At 38.4% G+C, this 17,953-nt stretch overlaps 1 protein-coding gene across 1 annotated transcript in view; it reads left to right on the top strand.

The window, feature by feature from the left end:
- BCL11B (BAF chromatin remodeling complex subunit BCL11B) overlaps positions 1–17,953 on the top strand; it is a 152,034-nt gene that overhangs the window by 18,710 nt on the left and 115,371 nt on the right. The window lies entirely within an intron of this gene.

The raw sequence follows: 17,953 nt of genomic DNA, 5'->3' as shown, positions 1-17,953 counted from the left end.
AAGGCAGCCTCCCCATAGCTTAATACTGCTTAGCTATTTCTTTAGTTACTATCAGAACACATTGTCCAGGCAGAAGAATATCAGGACTACATAAGAAGACAGACTTTGTTGAATTTTAAAGTAGTTTAATACATATGCATTTAGTGTATGCTTTCCAGAACAGCGAGAGAACAGGGCAGTTGTTCAATGGAATACAATATATTTCTGAAGAAAGGGATAGTTAGGAGCTACAAATATAAAACTAGCTTAATTTGCATAACCCTTTCTCCATAGTTAGTCTGTTGTTCATATGTGTGTGAGTGTGTGTGTGTGCACACCCACACATATATATTAAAAGTTTTAAAGACAACATAAACATTAACACAAACTAATCTAGAATAAAGAAAACAAAGGGAAAAAAAGAAAGAAAGAAAAAGACAAATGTAGAAAGAAAAAAATAAAGATAAAAATGAAGGTTTCTGATTTCCTTTGCAGAAATATGATTGCAAAATTACCTCTTACTGTATAAATAAAAAAACTCATTGTTTTCTATTATTCATTTTTTCTAATCATTAAAATCACAATTCATAAGTACATTCTGTTTCATGCAAAATGTCTATAAGGGTTTCCAGTCAGCCTTAAGTGCATATAGTGTCTTTGCTGTAATCAGGAAGTCAATTTAGCCATCTCTGCAAGTTACATCACCTTTACCTATTGTAGTGAAGTGGAGAGTGTCAAATTTTTCCACTCTTTGACCGTATAGTAATCTTATTGCAGTTCTCATATATAAAAGAAAGTTCCATGACTTTTTCTCGTTGTCTCTCCTTTAATCTCAAAAAGAAAAAAAGAGAAAAGTCTTCAGTTTCTATTGTAAATTTGTCCTTAATACTCTTTCTGAATTTGTGTATTTATTTGTATCCATTTTTTTTTGCTTTTTTGCACATCTACCATGCATGATAAAATGTCTCTCATGTTGTTCACATGTTGCTTTAGTTAGGCTGTTGTTCCGGTGGGATGGTCTTGTCATTTTAAAGTGAAGATTCTGTAGTTTTTACCCACACAAATCTGCTGTTCTCTACCGCATTCTTAGTTTTGCGTTGCAGATACAGCAGTACAAAACTAAACGAGGAAGTTTGATGTGTCTGGCTTACCTAGAACTGATCTTATTGGCTTCATAGCCTTTGAACAGGCCTGTGGCTTCTGATGTTTAGATGTCGCAACCGTTTCTAAGAAAAAAAAGGGGTTGTATAAATAATTATGCACGCTTTGTTTCTGAAATTATTTTTTGCTAGTTAAGAATAAAATGAATGTGAACTTGTCTGAGGTCACACAAACACAGTGTTTGGGATGTTCTTGTAAGCATGGGCATGTAAAGGCCTTCCTGAGACTGTGTTTAGGGAATGGGTAGCCTGCACTTACTCAGCAGATTACCATATTATTAAAGAGGCATTACAGAAACAGGCTGGCTTGCTGAGAGAAATTGACTTGTTTTTTTCCCCTCTTTTAAGCCCTGGATAGTTATCATAAACATACTTGGCCACTAGTCAAGCTGAAATCAATTGAATCTTATTTTAACAATTAGAACAGGCTACAGCTGAATGAATTGTCTCTAGCAGGATAGAAACCTTCACGACTTGCCAGTCAACTTAGAGATGCTGAGGGTTATAGACATAAGAGCTATAGCTCAGGAACTTCTGGAAACCCTGGACTGATTGGCAGAAAGACAATGGTTTTTGTGTTAGATTTATTTTGTTTTTAGAAATGTCTTCCATTTTTCCATTGCTTTGGCTTTAGCATGCTTTCTCTGGATAATTTTTTAGGCCTCGAAGGAGGATTTCCCTGGGGTTTTGAGGTAGTACTAGAAAAGACTCTTGTCTGAAACCATGGATAATTGTTGCTACCCAACACTGCTACTAGCTAGAGGCATCAATGATCTGACTTCATATAAAAAGATTCCTATATTTGTAAGTTATAAAAGACATATTCCACCTTTTCACTTATACATGTAATCCTTGATTTATGATCACAATTGACCCCTAAATTTCCATTGCTTAGCAAAACAGTTATTAAGTGAGTTTTCCCCTTTTACGACCTTTCTTGCCACAGTTGTTAAATGAATCATTGTCATTGTTAAGTTAGTAACACGGTTGTTAAGTGGATCTGGCTTCCCCATTGGCTTTGCTTGTCAGAAAGTCAACAAGAGGTGATCACATGACCCCAGGAAACTGCAAACCGTCATAAATACATGCCAGTTGCCAAGTGTCTGAATTTTCATCATGCGACCATGGAGACAATAAGTGTGAAAAACAAGTGTGAAAAATAAGTCATTTTTTTCAGTGCCACTGAATGGTCACTAAATGAATTGTTATAAATCAAGGACTATCCGTATTGAGTTTTAAGTTAGGCTTCCTAATGCCAAAGCATAAGACACTGAATCTGCTATATTAAAGTTGGAAGATATGACAACTTCAGTGTAAGGTAACCTAATATAGCTCTACTTTTAGGTGTAAAATTGTCACTTTGAGTCGGGCTTGAGTCCTGGAAATTACATGAAAAGTCCATGCAGTTTGCTTGGCCAACATTTCTGAGTGTAGTTTGCTGTTACCTTCTTCCTAGGACCAAGAAAGAGACTATGAAGTCTCTTAATTGGTTTCATGCCTAAGTCAGGACTTGAACTCATAATCTTCCAGTTAACAGCACAATATGTTTAATAGCTACACCAAGTCATTAGACTAGAAGTGGAGTGATAATGAGTTTTACTCTTGCCTTGAATATGGGTAACTGGGTGATTTGGGGCTATTCATTTCTCAATAAGGAGAAAATGACAAGCCCCTTCTGAAAATATTGCCAAGAAAACTGCAGAGACTTGTTCATATAATCACCAAGAATCAAGACTGACTCAAAGGCACCCCCCTCCCCAAACCCCTTTCCATAGGCATAATCTGTGTAACATGATTGGTAAAAGAGTTGCATAAACTTGTCCTTGACTTCTAGACTTCACAAATCACAGGGCAGCTATGGAATTCACTTTCAAATTGTGTAAGTTATTTATATCTGCACATTTACACTTTGCACCTTTAAAGGTTATTTCCCCCCCTACATGCTGAGCTTAGTTTTGGACCATATCCCAGCCTTTTAGAATAAGAGATCCCTGTTGAATATGCAGCGTAATCCCTTTGTAGTTTATCTATCAAAATGACATAAAGAAAAGTTCTCTTTGAGCTGAAACTTGCTTCTCCTGGTGCCTTAAAGAACATATCCATGGGATTTGCTTGGCAACAATTTACATATAGTTTGAGATTGTCTTGTCTTCCCAGGATAGATCTAAAATTCTCTAAAGATCTCTATCCAACCTACTTATCAGGTCTAACCATCTTCACTGTCCAAGTCCAGATACATATTCACAGCCTCATCCCCAAAAAATACTATTGGGCCATTAAATGACAGTAAATGCATACTTTATTTATGTTTACTGTGCATAGCTCTTAAGAAGTAACAGACACAGGCTACCGTAGTAATCCTATTGGCAGAACCTTAGAAATAGGAAACAGTTAAGTGTTTATCTTTCATAATGTGAAAAGTAATTCTTCCAATACCAATATTAGTTTTGAGAGAGTGAGTCTCATCAGAAGTAGTATGGAAGCAAATAGTTATATTTCTCCTTTTTCTCACTGTTAATGATTCCGCCCAGAAACAGCCAATTGTATTATTTTAAGAAGCATGATACAAAGATATGCTTAATATAAATTATAGCTTAACCCTTTTCACATTGTATAAGAAGGAAAACTCAGAGGAAGAGATATGAGCTGGTTTGGCTCTTAACGCAGGAGAACATGAAAACCAAATTTAAACTTTGTTTCAATGATTTCCCTTATTTATTTTTGTATTGCATTTATGTTATTCCTTTCCTGTAGGGGTTCAAGTCTGTGTAAATGGCGATTACCCCTCCTTTTATCCTTTCAATAACAAACTTGACAGGTATACAGTTATCCAGTGAGCTCCTTGGCTAAGTATGGATTTGAATTTGAATCTCCTTGGTCCCAGTCCAGCTGCTTAACTACCATACATACTGACTCTCCTGGGTAATCCTTTGCTTTCTTGTATAAACATGAAGACTTGACATTCATTTCCATGGGAAAAAAAAAATAAGATGGTTGTCCTTGGAGGCCACGAGGTCTGTGTGGTACATGTGCCCACACGCAGACTTCATCTGCATTGATCCTTGCAATATACATCTATATGAATCACAGCAATTCTTCTTCCATATTCTTCAGGCCTTTGGCTAGCAATTATATTTTGGTATTCACATTCTCCAGCTATAAAAGCTCTAGTTTTATGAAGTTGCCTTTTATTTTGGTTTCCTTCAGCATATTTGAACTTTCAGCATGGCAAGTCTGCAATTTGTTTAAAAAAACCCCATAACTCTTCAAGTATAGGGAGAATGAGTAAGAATGATATTAAGCACACCATTAAAAAAAAGAACAGAACTGGAGGTCTTGATTTTCCCCCCAAGCTAAAGCAAAGATTAATCTGACAATGATTGGAAGATTTGAATCTGAAAAAATAAATAAATATGTGGTTCATTTGATTTTTCTCTATCCAGGATTCAAATTCTTTTGGTAAAAGATGGCATTAAAATTAGGGTCAAAGCTCAAGTTCAGTATTGTTCTGTTATATTAGTTAAATATTTTTGCTCACCTTCTCCCCTTTTTCTCTTTCTCTCTTCTTTTCTTTTTTTAAACAGCACAGGATAGTTTTCAATAGTAGGATAAAAGCTTCATATTACAGCCATCGAGGATAGCCATGAAAAAAAAACCCTACAAAAGTCATTCACTGAAAAGGCTTTAGTGGGATATACCAAACCCCTTATTTATTTTTCAATAGAAAGGCTTTCTGCATTAGCCAAGAAAATCAGAATCTGTATTTAACACTAAAGGTATTTCCCAGTGAGAGTCTGTAGAGCATTGTTGTTAGATTTGTTAAAAAAAGAAAGAGACTAAATACGATTTCATAAAAGGGAAACTTAATCTCTAAGGCAGTGCACTCTCTCTCTGTACCCCCTCCCCACTTTCCTACCTCCTCTTTTTTTTGGGGGGGGGGTGTAATCAGCAGCCTATAATATTTTCACTTTCTCTATGACAAAAGATATTCTTAGGCTTTTTTGTGCTACGACAGGAAGAATGAAAACTTCTTTATTCTACTAAGAAATATGTAAAATAATAGAAGAATGGAGGAGATATATTTGTTCAAAGCATTTAAAATGTTATTTTAATCAAAGGCATATAACAATTGACATGCTATGTCAGCTAAAAGGAGACTATAACATTTGAACTGCAAATTGTGTTCATATTTATATATTTTTTTCTGCTCAACCAGCACTTTAAAACAAATTTAGAAAAAAAATAAATAAATAAGAGAAGAGAAATAAAGATTAAAAGAATAAAGGGGGAAAACATCAGTGCCTCAAACGTGTAAAAGTAATTGAATATGGCAGAAGCATTAATTATTTGAGCTTAATTGAATTCTGAGGACTGCAGCCATTGCATTTCAGATAGACAAGCTCTGTTTGTTATTTCTTTGTGTGTAGATTAACAGTAAAGGAAAAGTAGATACGTTTTCCTTATTTCTTGAAAATAAATCTGTCAATTCATGAGAAGAGCAAGTTGTTCAGAGATAACTGAGTCTTTAGGTTGGAAGCGGAAAAAACAGAAATAGCTTAAGAATTGTTCTCAAAGGGAATGTACCATAGTTACTTTTTTCAAACTCATGCCATGTCCTTAGACTTTTTTTTCCTCAGAGTGATGTATGAATGTTGCTTCCATTGCCATTCCACCCTCCCAGCCACGTTTCCGAGCTCTGTCGTAACCAGATGAAGTTAAGCTTTGGGTTTATTGGGTTTGGCTGAAACATTTCTACCTTTCTTTTTCTGGGAGGCAGAACAAAAATGTGTAGTGCATTAGTTCATGGGCAATATATTTCAATGAGCACCTGAAAACACATTTGAATGTTCACGCTTTTTTAACCTGCTCCTTTCACAACTGCATCTTGGCAGAATCAAGTGACCATGTAGGTGCACTTGGTTTGAAGTGGTGTTTTTCCTATGACTACCTTTCCCTTTTATTTCCACCACTGGGGTTTCTTTCAAAAACCCCTTGGTTTAGTAGTATCATGGTTGTTTTTTGTTTTTTGTTTTTTTTGACAATATGAACCATTCCTTCTTTAATTCTAATGAATGACCTGAAATTCACTGTTTTCCTTCCTAAGTCTCATTAGTATTTGACAGTTTTTGTATTAAGGAACAGTTTTTCCCACTTTTAGTTTTTTTATGTTTTGTTTCATGGAAAATGTTCTTATTCCATTTGTTGGAAAGTATATATAAAGTGATAAAAATGAGGCTGTCTTGATGCACAAAAATCAGAGTTATCTGTTAAGCAACGTAACTAGATAAATAAAATATGTACTCAATAATAAAGAAACTTTAAAGATATACAGAGGACAAATGGGGATATTTAATGTTGAACTTGTGATGTTCACATGATCTGGAGATCAAGACTTGGAGGTCTTGCACATTGTACCACCATATTGTGCACACTTGGTTAGTCAGTTTATTAATTCACTATGGTGTTTAGATACTCTAAAATTACAGAAAGTCAGCATTTAAAACTATTCTGGCTGCCCTTACTAATGCTTGTATTTACAACATTTTTCTGGGTTTTAATATATGCAGCAAGATCAGGGGTGGGTTCCAGTTTCTGTTACTGCCGGTTCGCTCAGGGATGCACTTTGTGCATGCATGATGTGTGCTTGCACGCATGTGCACATGCACAGTAGTTAAAAATTGCTTCTGTGCATGCAGAAACAAGATGGTGCCACCTATGGCGCTGCCTATAGAATCGGTTCAGGGGCAGGGCTGGCTGAGCTACTACCGAGTAATGTCCAAGGCCCTCTTCGTGTTGTTCCAGCCAGGATCTATAGGGAGGAAGGTGACATCTTCGACCATCAGCAGATGGCTAAGGGTGTGTATAACGTTGACATATGAACACCAGTCTAAATTGGTCTCATATCACCGCTCACTCCATAAGGAGCACCGCCACCATGGCTGCCTGGGCAATGCAGGTAACAATAGAGGAGATCTGCAGGGTGACAACGTGGTTGTCCCCCAACTATAAATTGGACACATTTGCTTCCCCCGAGGCATCATTTGGTAGAAGGGTCTTACAGAGAGTTCACTCCACTGCCGATACCCTGGAAAGATCTTCTTCCCGCCCTAGACAAGAGCCAAGGTGGCGCAGTGGTTAAATGCAGCACTGCAGGCTACTGCTAGATCAGCAGGTCAGCGGTTCAAATCTCACCGGCTCAGGGTTGACTCAGCCTTCCATCCTTCCGAGGTGGGTAAAATGAGGACCCAGATTGTTGGGGGCAATATGCTGACTCTCTGTAAACCGCTTAGAGAGGCCTGAAAGGCCTATGAAGCGGTATATAAGTCCACTGCTATTGCTATTGCTATTGCTAGTGACATTTAACTTGGGTATGTCCATGTGTGGACTCTCCAAGCAGCGCACAGGAGAATGACCATTGACTTACCTCAAGGGTCATTCTCTGTGCACGCGGAAGAGTCCAATCCTGCCCAGGGTCTCCTAGGTCATCTCATCACATCTCTCTGGTTTCCAGCCAATGTTGAAAAACTGGCCTCAATAAGGAGCAGGGGGCGTTGCTAAAGAAAATTGAACTCAGTCCTTGGGCAAGCAGACTAAGTTAACCCATGCTTGGACTCTCCTGCAGCGCACAGAGAATTACCCTTCAGGTAAGCCAATGGTCATTCTCAGTCATCTAGGTCATGGTTGTCCCAAAGATGCTTTTTTCAAGAGGCAACTGGGCTTCCTGGTTTTTCTTTGAATACATTTTGCTTCACATCCAAGAAGATTCTTTGGCTTAAGAAGAAGCTTCTTGGATGAGAAGCAAATGTCTTTAAAGAAAAACCAGGAAGTCCAGTTGCCTCTTGAAAAAAGCACCTTTGGGACAACAAGCAAGACTTTTGGCATAAAAACTTTATCCATTTTTTACTTTGGTTCCTCAAATTTAGTACTTGGAAAATATCATGGCTTCACATATAGAAGTTTCTAGATGGCATTGCCAATAATTGCTGATAGACCTATTCAATTCTGTGTACAGAATGGTCTGATTTTGTTTTTAAATTATTTAAAAACCAGTGTTTCATTAGTGAATATTTTAGAAGCCAATTTTATTTATTTATTATTCATTTATTTATAGCATATGTAGCTTCCCATTTTAAAAAAATCTGAAAGCAGTTTACAGTAGACTTAATTTTCCTCCATGTACTATGAACTGTACATAATTTCTTACTCTTTTGTCATATCCTCCGCGTTCCTTCCTCCCTCCCCTCCCTCCCCCTCCCTTCCCCTCCTCCCTCCCTCCCTTCTTTTTTGGGTAAAAATCAGTGACTTTTTAGAATCAAAGATTTTTTTGCTGCAATTCTGAGCTCTAATACTTACATTTTATTTATATTAAATACTAATATGGCCACTAAGGGATTTTTGGTGTTCTTTCTCCCTTTGGATAGAGAGCTAAAAATGTAAAAAAGTGGTATGAGGTAATTTTAAAAATTTAAAATAAAATAGGAGTGAGAAAGCATGATACTGGCAGAGATGACATAGAATCTTGAGAGGGACCAGAGGCCTGGCTGACTCAAACACTGAAAAAAATGCACTTGACATTTTTGCAATATTTGTTTGGCAATAGAATTGACAAAAATATTAATAAATACGTGCATATCTTGTGACAAAATTCTGATTTCATGATGTTTTTAGAATCTTATTTTAAAAGTATAGTCCAGATTTCAAATCTGGTCCTTATAATAAGAATATAAACTTGGGTTATTGTCAGTTTTGCTCCCCAGTTGTCCTATTTTGTCTCTATAACATCAGCTGAAACGCAATTGAAATTGTCTCATAACAAGGATTTTTGGAATTAAATTTTACAAGCATACTTTACATGCTTGGATGCTTTTCCATATGAAATAACTTCTTGTAAAATCAATTTAGTTTGATAAGAAAAGGATTTTAGCTTCTTTTTTTGAAACTGAGATTCTAGTTCAGGTTGTTTTTTTAACATAGCGTACCTTCAAAAAGTTTTCTCCCATCCTCCTTTCCATTCCCTTCTTACAGGTGGAAATGCACAGTCTAGCAAATTTAGGGCCATTTGCGGTTCTGATTATGTGCGTAGGTGCTTAGAAGTGAAACCTGCAGGGAAAGATTGCATCACATCTGTGTTTGGTGCAGTGTAGCAATGTTAGCCCGCAGCTCAAGCAATAGAATGAGAGAACAACATTTTAGAGTTACGAAGACCAAAGAAACCAGTAGTTGAAATTCATTAGACAGCTGTGCTAATTGCTGCAAAGACTTAGACAATACAACAGAAAGTCAGTTTTTATTCTGTTCACCAGAGGAGTAGTCTCTGCTTCATGAACAAAGTACCCTCACTTTGTCTTGGACTATAATTCCCAAATAATTAGCCAATATAGGAATAGTATATAGGCTGATAGTTCCAATATTTAATAAGGGCGTCAGACCTTTTCGGGGGGGGGGGGCAGAAGAACAAACACACACATACATGCACAATAGAGGTGGTATTCAGCAGGTTCTGACCAGTTCTGGAGAACTGGTAGTGGAAATTTTGAGTAGTTTGGAGAACCGGTAAATACCACCTCTTGACTGGCCCCGCCCCCATCTATTCTCTGCCTCCCGAGTCCAGCTGATTGGGAGGAAATGGAGATTTTACAGTATCCTTCCCTTGCCAGCCCATCAAGCCATGCCACGCCCACCAAATCAAACCCACAAAACCGGTAGGAAAAATTTTGAATCCCACCCTGACGCACACATACAAAATGAACACAGATAGTAATGGGTGAGTGTTAAGAATCAAAAAAGGATACAATGCAGCCCCTGTCCTATGAATGTTATTCTAGTTATTTAAATAATTAAACTGCTAGAGAGACAAAATAAATAGCAATAGCATTTAGACTTATATACCACTTCACAGTGCTTTACAGCCTCGCTAAGCTGTTTTTTACAGAGTCAACATATTGCCTCCAACAATCTGGATCCTCATTTTACCCACCTCAGAAGGATGGAAGACTGAATCAATCTTGAGCTGGTGAGATTTGAACTGCAAAATTGCAGGCAGCCGGCAGTCAGCAAAAGTAGCCTGCTGTACTGCATTCTAACTACTGAGCAATCACATATATGCACTGGAAGCTAAACATTGTCATAGGTTGCTGTGAAAAGAAGCTGTTTGAAACATTTAAATTGTTATTTTTCCTTAAAATTAAGTAAAATACATGTATGTTGCATGAGTGACTGTAACTCAGTGGCATGGATTAGCTTTCCTTATATTATGACAGCCAATTATTATTGCTGTCTACCTAGAGACAGTCATTTACATTGTGTACTATTATTGATTCAGGCACCCCATATTAGCATTTGGGAGTCACACAAGCCATCATGGCATCTTTAGTAGTTAGATGTAAAAGACATGCTGCTAGATACGATGAAAAGAATATTTTGAGTTTCTGCAGTAGCAGACAGATTGAAATCAAGAGGCTGAAAAAGAACTGAAATAGGGACTGTTCCTGGGTATTAGTCAGGCCAAAGGGAGTATGGATTGTGATATATGTATGTTGGGTGGTAGAATCAGGACTGGGTGTAGACAAGAACTAGAAGAGAATAATTATCCTAGGAAATTGGAGACAGAGGACAAATTACAATTACAGCTCATGAACTTAGCAAATCAATCAGGTCTCAAAGATAGTCCCATCCTAAACACGAAGTATTTCATAGCCCTTTTCTGTTTAGAAAGAGCTAATACCTTTTTGCGTGGGAAATGCCATTTAAGAGCTTAACATATCATTTCTTTCAGCTAGGTGCTCTCCAGGATGTTGGATTTCACCTGCCATAATTTCCAACCAGGGCAGCATCATGTTGAGAGATGCTTGACTAGAAAGTTTCACTACCCTAGGAGTTGTTTATTACTTGAAGCAGGTCATAAATGGCTGAATTTAGTAGCTGTAATCCTTGGTAGCTGTTAGATAATCCACAGTAGTCAAAGATGAGATAATCAGACCCCATCTAATGTGTTCTGTCCAGTTCTGGTCACCACTGTTTAAGAAAGGTTTAGAGAAAATGGAATAGCGTAATGACATTAATTAACAAGGACTGGAAATGTAAGGAGAGCAGATTGAAGGAACTGAGTATATTCCATCTTTGGAAAAAGATAACTGAGGACTATAATAACACTTTTCAAGTATACAAAAGGTATGGTTACTGTGACTTAGCCCCCAAGCTTTGGTTATACAACTATCCTGTGATAAATTAGGCTACGACACAATAACTAACCAAGATATGAAAAGCTTTTATGCCAGAAAGCTAAACTTTACATTATCATAATTATGAAGTATGCTGCTGTCCTGTTTTTTTTTTTTTACTTGAAAGTAAGTATGTGGGGTTCTGATCTGAATTATAATCATGGCGCATGGAAGTGGATAATTTAGGATTCCTTTCCCAAAGCCACTTCCTTCCTCAAATTCATTTCACATGGAAGGATTTAAAGGAGGGGTCTCTATTGTGGCCTCTTGTGCTTTCTTTGAAGAAAAAGGACAAAAATCAGTAGGTATAATCAAACTACAGTGATGGCCTATGTCACAAAAATATCACTTTGGTCTGGCATCTGAATGCTACAGAGACAATTTCAGGCTAACAGCCTCAGTTTGAAATGATCATCTGTGCTTTTATAATTGAAGGCTCTTCGCTTATTGTGTGTGGGAGAAGTGAAATTGGCTAATTAGTTGCTTCTGTCTTATATGCTCCTGGCAGATTTATGCTCATAGTACAGAAGTAGACTAGCCACAAGCAGGTGTCAATGATATAATCTTCTGTTGCATTGTACTATGTATATACAGTAACTTTCACAATTCATACTTCAGTGTATGGTGAAAAGGGGAAGGCTAGCATACTGCATCCTACAGGCCATCCTCCATCTCCATTTTGGGAGACATTACCATAGGCAGAGTGTATAGTTCACCAGCATATTTTCTGTATAAAGACCTTGAAATCAGGGGAAACCATTGAGAGGTGAAATGAATAGTCACCTCTTACTGAATTCTAAACAACATATGTTTATAGAACAACTTTATCTCTACTGGCTTTGGACTCTATTTTCTCAGTTTATCCATTTAAATGAAAATATGTTAGATAAGAGAAGTACTGCTTGTTGTTTTATGGAATCTAGGTTACAGAGGGATGAATCTGTAAATTACATTTTGTGAATACTATATATGCTTGTAGATAAGCTTACACTCAATTTTTTAACCAAAATACCATGACCAATTTCAGATAAGCCAATGTCATTTTGGTTAATAATGTGAGGTTTGTTTATTTATTTATTAAATTTATATGCTGCCTATCTCACTGTTGAAATGATTCTGGGGTTTTGCTGTAGATGGGCTTATATGAGGTATATGGGTACCACAGTAATAGTAATATACTATACCACAGTATAGCCTCACAGATAAGCCAATCCATAGATGAACTGAAACATTTTTTGGCTTATCTACAAGTATATACAATCCATAAAATTTAATTAATTGAGTTTGAAGGCTTTTTTTTAAAGCACTAATTTGTTGTAGACTGGTGCATATGAATTCTAGTTTGCAATTTTGTGTAAGGTATATCGCTTTCCTATTTGTCCTAACACATACTTAGGTACACTTTTTCAATGAACATACATATTTTTGTATTGGTTTATCTTAACATGCATTTTTATTCTTTCAAATTGTGTGGAATGGTGAAAAAAATTATATAAAAGTGGTTGGGACTCTCTTACTGCTGGCAAGGTAATTTTTAGATGTGTGCCAGGCTTGGTATAGTAGTAGAAACTGATAAAAGAAATATTGAGTTAAAGAGTCAGATGAAGACGAAAAATCCTTCATCTATGTAGGAAAGTAGTTGGGCAATGGCTTGAGATGTTGGTAATTGCTCCATTCTAAGCTGTTTCCCACCTGGCCCAGAGGGTCAAAGTGTGTGTAATGTACTCCATGCTTCCCATGGGCACATGGAAGCATTAGGCACATTTGGCTATTGGAAAAAAATTCAGAAACTATGCTTTTGCATTTTTCTCCATATCTTGGTTCATGATTGCCAAAATTTAAAGAACTGCACATTTCGGATAAGTTTTATTCACAAATTGTTTGAAGATGCGAAAATTTCATAATTACAGGGGTGGGATTCAGCCAGTTCAGACTGGTTTGGGGTGAACGGGATTTTATGATTTTGCGCAGTTCGGACAGCCGTCAAAATCGACTACTGGCTAGCCCCACCATGCCCTGCCTCAACATGCCCTATATATTATTTTCCCTTTGCCACGCAGTCCAGACCATCCAGCTAATCTCTGTGCCTTGCCTGCTCTGCTTACCAAAGGTAATCATGCTGCCCACTCGCCCTTCCCCTCGGGTCGGGAACCAGGGATACGCTATTCCCCAGCTCCAGACTTTTTAATTTTTATTTATTTATTTACAAACATGCAAAATACACACACACAAAACTTAGACCTACACCACATTTATACAATACGATACGAACAGGAACTTCCTGTTCTTTCTAATAGGACTTGCCAATCGATACCGTTCTCCTTATATTATTTCCTCTTCTAGTATATTTCATTTGCATTTCCCCATTCTTAACCCTCTTATTTTACTCCTCTGTCTGCTATATTGGCTGATTACCTCTAGTAAATTTAAACCTCTTGGATGCATATATATGTGTTAATTCTCCTTAACTACTATTTTTGGGCTTTATTGGCTTCTTTCATTGATCCTTATTTCTTTCCTCCATCCACCTATACCATTTATCCCATATCTGGTAGTATTCTGTTTCTTCTTTTCCCTGGATTTCTTTTGTTAATTTATCCATTTCGGCACCAGTCCATACTTGCTCCGGAGCCTCTGCCCGCTGTCGGCCTGCCTCTGCCCAGGGAATGTGCCATTTCCTGGCTCCAGCCTTGCCTTGGGGCCGCCGCCCTCTTTCCACCTGCTTCAGTTGGGGAACGTGCCATTCCCCATCTCCAGCCTTGCCCCAGGTCTCCTCCCGCAGGCACACTCCCCCCCCCCCCCCCGGCCTCAAACTACCAGACAGTTCTTCTTACTTAAAGTGCTGCAGTGGAGAACTTGCAGCTGTCCCTTGCTGAGGCTTGGCCAATCACAGAGAAGCTCCATTTGGTCTCCGGGTCAGCAGCTGCTTCTTTCTGCTGCTGCTCTTGCTAGGAGAGAGAGTGTCTCTTGTGCAATTTAGCAGCTGTGAGTCGCCACTTTCCTCTAAGTCCCAACTGGAAACTGTGAAGCACAGAGAAGCAGTATTCAACATGGCTGCTGCTTCTCTGTGCTGCATGCTTTCCAGATGGAACTTAGAGGAAACCAGCAGGAGCAGCACCAAAGAGAAGCAGCCACTCCCCTAGAGAGCAGAGATGGAGTGGAGCAGGCCCCGAAAGGCTGCTTGTCAACCCTTGCCGCGTGGCAGAAGTCGCGCATGCACGGAAACTGTACATGTACGCATGCATGGAAGCCGTGCACATGCGCACGCTCTCACATTTTAGGTGAACCGGTTGTTAAATGGGTTGAATCCCATAATAATAATACTCCTCATCCATCTACCATATGCAAAAAAGACACAGGATTAGAGTGCTGGGTATAACCTTATAATTCTGCTTTACAAATTAAATAGCTTTGAAACAGGTAAGCTACTTTTAATTACTATTCTACTCACTATTACCATCAGCCATAGCTAGCTGTTTCATTATAAACAATTAACTTAGCCTGTGTACTAAAATGAGGCAGTGGGAATAGTGCATTAATATATTGTTTTTATATTCCACCTCATAATACCACTGTCATCTAATTTTATAGAAATTAACTCGTTTTAAATGATCTTACTAAAAAAATATACAGAAATTATATACAATGCAGATGATTGTAACAGAAACACTTAACTGTCCTAATGATAGTGTTATTCAGGCTTAGAGTGCATCCAGATGTATATAATTGCAGCAATAAGCTTGCTATGAGACCATACTTAGGTCTGTTCAAATGCTTGTCTTGCTTGTTATTGAATATGATAGCACACCTTTTTCCTGGCCTCTTTCAGAGTTATAAAATTACTTTCTCCTTTCCTTTTGGAACACTTTTTCATGTTTTAAAATGCTGCATTTATATGAGTGAAGTAAAGGTAAGGAATAATCATTGACCTGGCTGTGTGAAAGCCTAAGCTAGACTTTCTCCTTTCCTTTTGGAACACTTTTTCATGTTTTAAAATGCTGCATTTATATGAGTGAAGTAAAGGTAAGGAATAATCATTGACCTGGCTGTGTGAAAGCCTAAGCGAGACTTTGCTGGTTTGGTACATCTGAATGCACTCTGCAATTCACATTAATTCTACCCAGTTATCTCTCAACTATGGAGATATATTCTCTTAATTATTGTCCGCCCATATCCCATTCTTATCTATTTGTCATAAAAAATGATTTTCAGTGCTGTTTGGGGTGTCCTATGTGATCTTTTATTGCAGCTGTTTTTTATCTAGGTTTTTAATTGTTTTAACTTAGTGTTAGATTTTGTAAGCCACCAGAGTCTATTGGAGTGAACAGCCACAACAAATGTACTTATTTATTTATTTTTAAATTTATTCACATCTATAAATTTCTTATGGATAAAATTATATAATAAAAATGTGTTTTGTGAAAGTCACTTTATTTTTAAAAGACACATAGAGAAAAAAGGAAAGGATTTGAAGTGTAATTTTGTCATTTTGACTGGAGCAGAATTGTTTTTACGTGAAGAATCCCACTACCTGCCCCTTTGGGTAGCAACAATGGTCTGTGTATCCATTTTACATCTTTCTCATTGTATTATGTATTAGAAGATAATATTGTCCCCCCTTTGACACTCTTTCCCAAGGCCCTGGAGACCTGGCTTGATTCCACCAAGTACCTTTATTTGACTGACTGATTATTGCCTTCATGGAACTGGGAGGAGGGTGTTATTGCTTTTTATTGTTTTTTATTTGGGTTTTTATGTTTCTTTCTTTCCTTCCTTCCTTCCTCTTTCTTTCTTCCCTCCCTCCCTTCCTTCCTTCCTTCCTTCCTTCCTTCCTTCCTTCCTTCCTTCCTTCCTTCCTTCCATAGTGCTTTCATAGAAAGAAAGAAAGAAAGAAAGAAAGAAAGAAGGAGAAAGAAAGACTAACTTGCCCAAGCAATTGAAGTAAAATATGAGCAGTGTATGTATAAGAAATACTTGGTTGCAGTATGTTCCATCTTTCCGAAATTAGTAAAATGAGAACCCAGATTGTTGTGGGCAATATGCTGACTTTGTAAACAGTTCAGAGAGGGCTGTAAAGCACTGTGGAGCGCCATACAAGTCTAACTGCAATTGCTATGTCAGATATGTATTCTAGCATTGAAGACCTGTGCATGTATATTCATACTTTTGTTTCAGGTCATAGAAAATGAATCTAATTTATTTACCATTATTCACTCTTTAAGTTAGGAAGTTGCACCTTAATGTAATCGAAAATCAAATTCTAGTGTTCTTATTGCACCCCACATCTTTCATACGTCATACATTTAGGGATATTTCTATGTATAATATTGAAGAGGGATCCTCTTTTGATTCTTCTTATAGGCAATGACATGGTTTATTAATGGAGATCTGGCTTAGATACAACTGGGGCAGTGATAATTAAGTGCTGACATTGAGTGTCAAAATTGGAGCGCGTATGCTGGAGTGCCGGAACCCGGAAGAGAGCAGCTGGCTGGTGTCCATGCGCAAACTTCTGGGTTCCATCACGTACATGTGCGCTGGCCAGCTGCTCTCTTTTGGGTTTTGGTCTTCCAGCTTACTGGCGCAAGACAGAGAGAGAGCAGCTGGCCAGTGTGTATGTGCACCGGACCAGCTGGCTAGCGTGCATGCACACAACAGGAACTGGAAGAGCAGCTGACGACAGCGTGTGTGCTCACAGAGAGGACTCTGTGTGTCATCTCTGGTACATGTGCCATAGGTTTGCCATCACGGATCTAGGGCAGTGATGGCTAACCTTTTCCCCATCGTGTGCCAAAAGTGGGGGGGAGCGCAGGGGGGTCATGTACAGGCGTGCCCATCCCCACGCACATGTGTGCATGATCCTTGCACATGTGCACATAACCTCCGTCCTCCTGCTTTTGGCGTGTGATGGACCTGTTTTTCTCCCCCTCCTCAGGCTTCAGAGGCTTTCTAGAAGCCTGGGGAAGGCGAAAATGGCCTCCCCCACCCTCCCCAGAGGCTTTCTGGAGGCTTCAAGAGGCTTTTCTGAAGCCTCCGGAGGGAAACGTGCAAACCGGAAGTCCATTCCTGAACTTCTGGTTTGCACCTTGGGTTGTTTTTCGCCCTCCTGAGGTTTCAGGAAAGACTCTGCAGGGCCAAAAACGGCTGAAAATGAAGGCTGAAGTCAGCTGGCCATTGTGCGCATGAGCACTGGAGCTGACAGGGCAACGCCTCGCGTGCCCTAACAAATGGCTCCATGTGCTGCTTGTGGCACGCATGCCATAGGTTCACCATCACAGTCCTAGGGGATGTTGAATCCTTCTTGTTAGATTGCTTTGCTGCTGGCTGACTGTCAGTGACTAACTTGGGTTACATGAAACCAAAGTAGCATTTGGTGGCACATGTTTTAATTTGGTCATATTTTGAATTAGATTAATCTCGGCATTACATCATTGTAATGAGGCTTCATGGTTATTTAATCTTTACACTACCAAGAAAGACTTGGGTCAACCTTTTATTCAGCTATAACAAAAGGCATCTGCAGTCTTGTTCTCACTTTAGTCTATATCTTCACAGTTCCTTTTACCAATGCACTTTGGGAGATGGATTATCAGC

The sequence above is a fragment of the Thamnophis elegans genome, chromosome 1 (assembly GCF_009769535.1).
Source record: "Thamnophis elegans isolate rThaEle1 chromosome 1, rThaEle1.pri, whole genome shotgun sequence".
NCBI lineage: Eukaryota > Metazoa > Chordata > Lepidosauria > Squamata > Colubridae > Thamnophis > Thamnophis elegans.
This window is presented reverse-complemented; position numbering and strand designations above follow the sequence as displayed.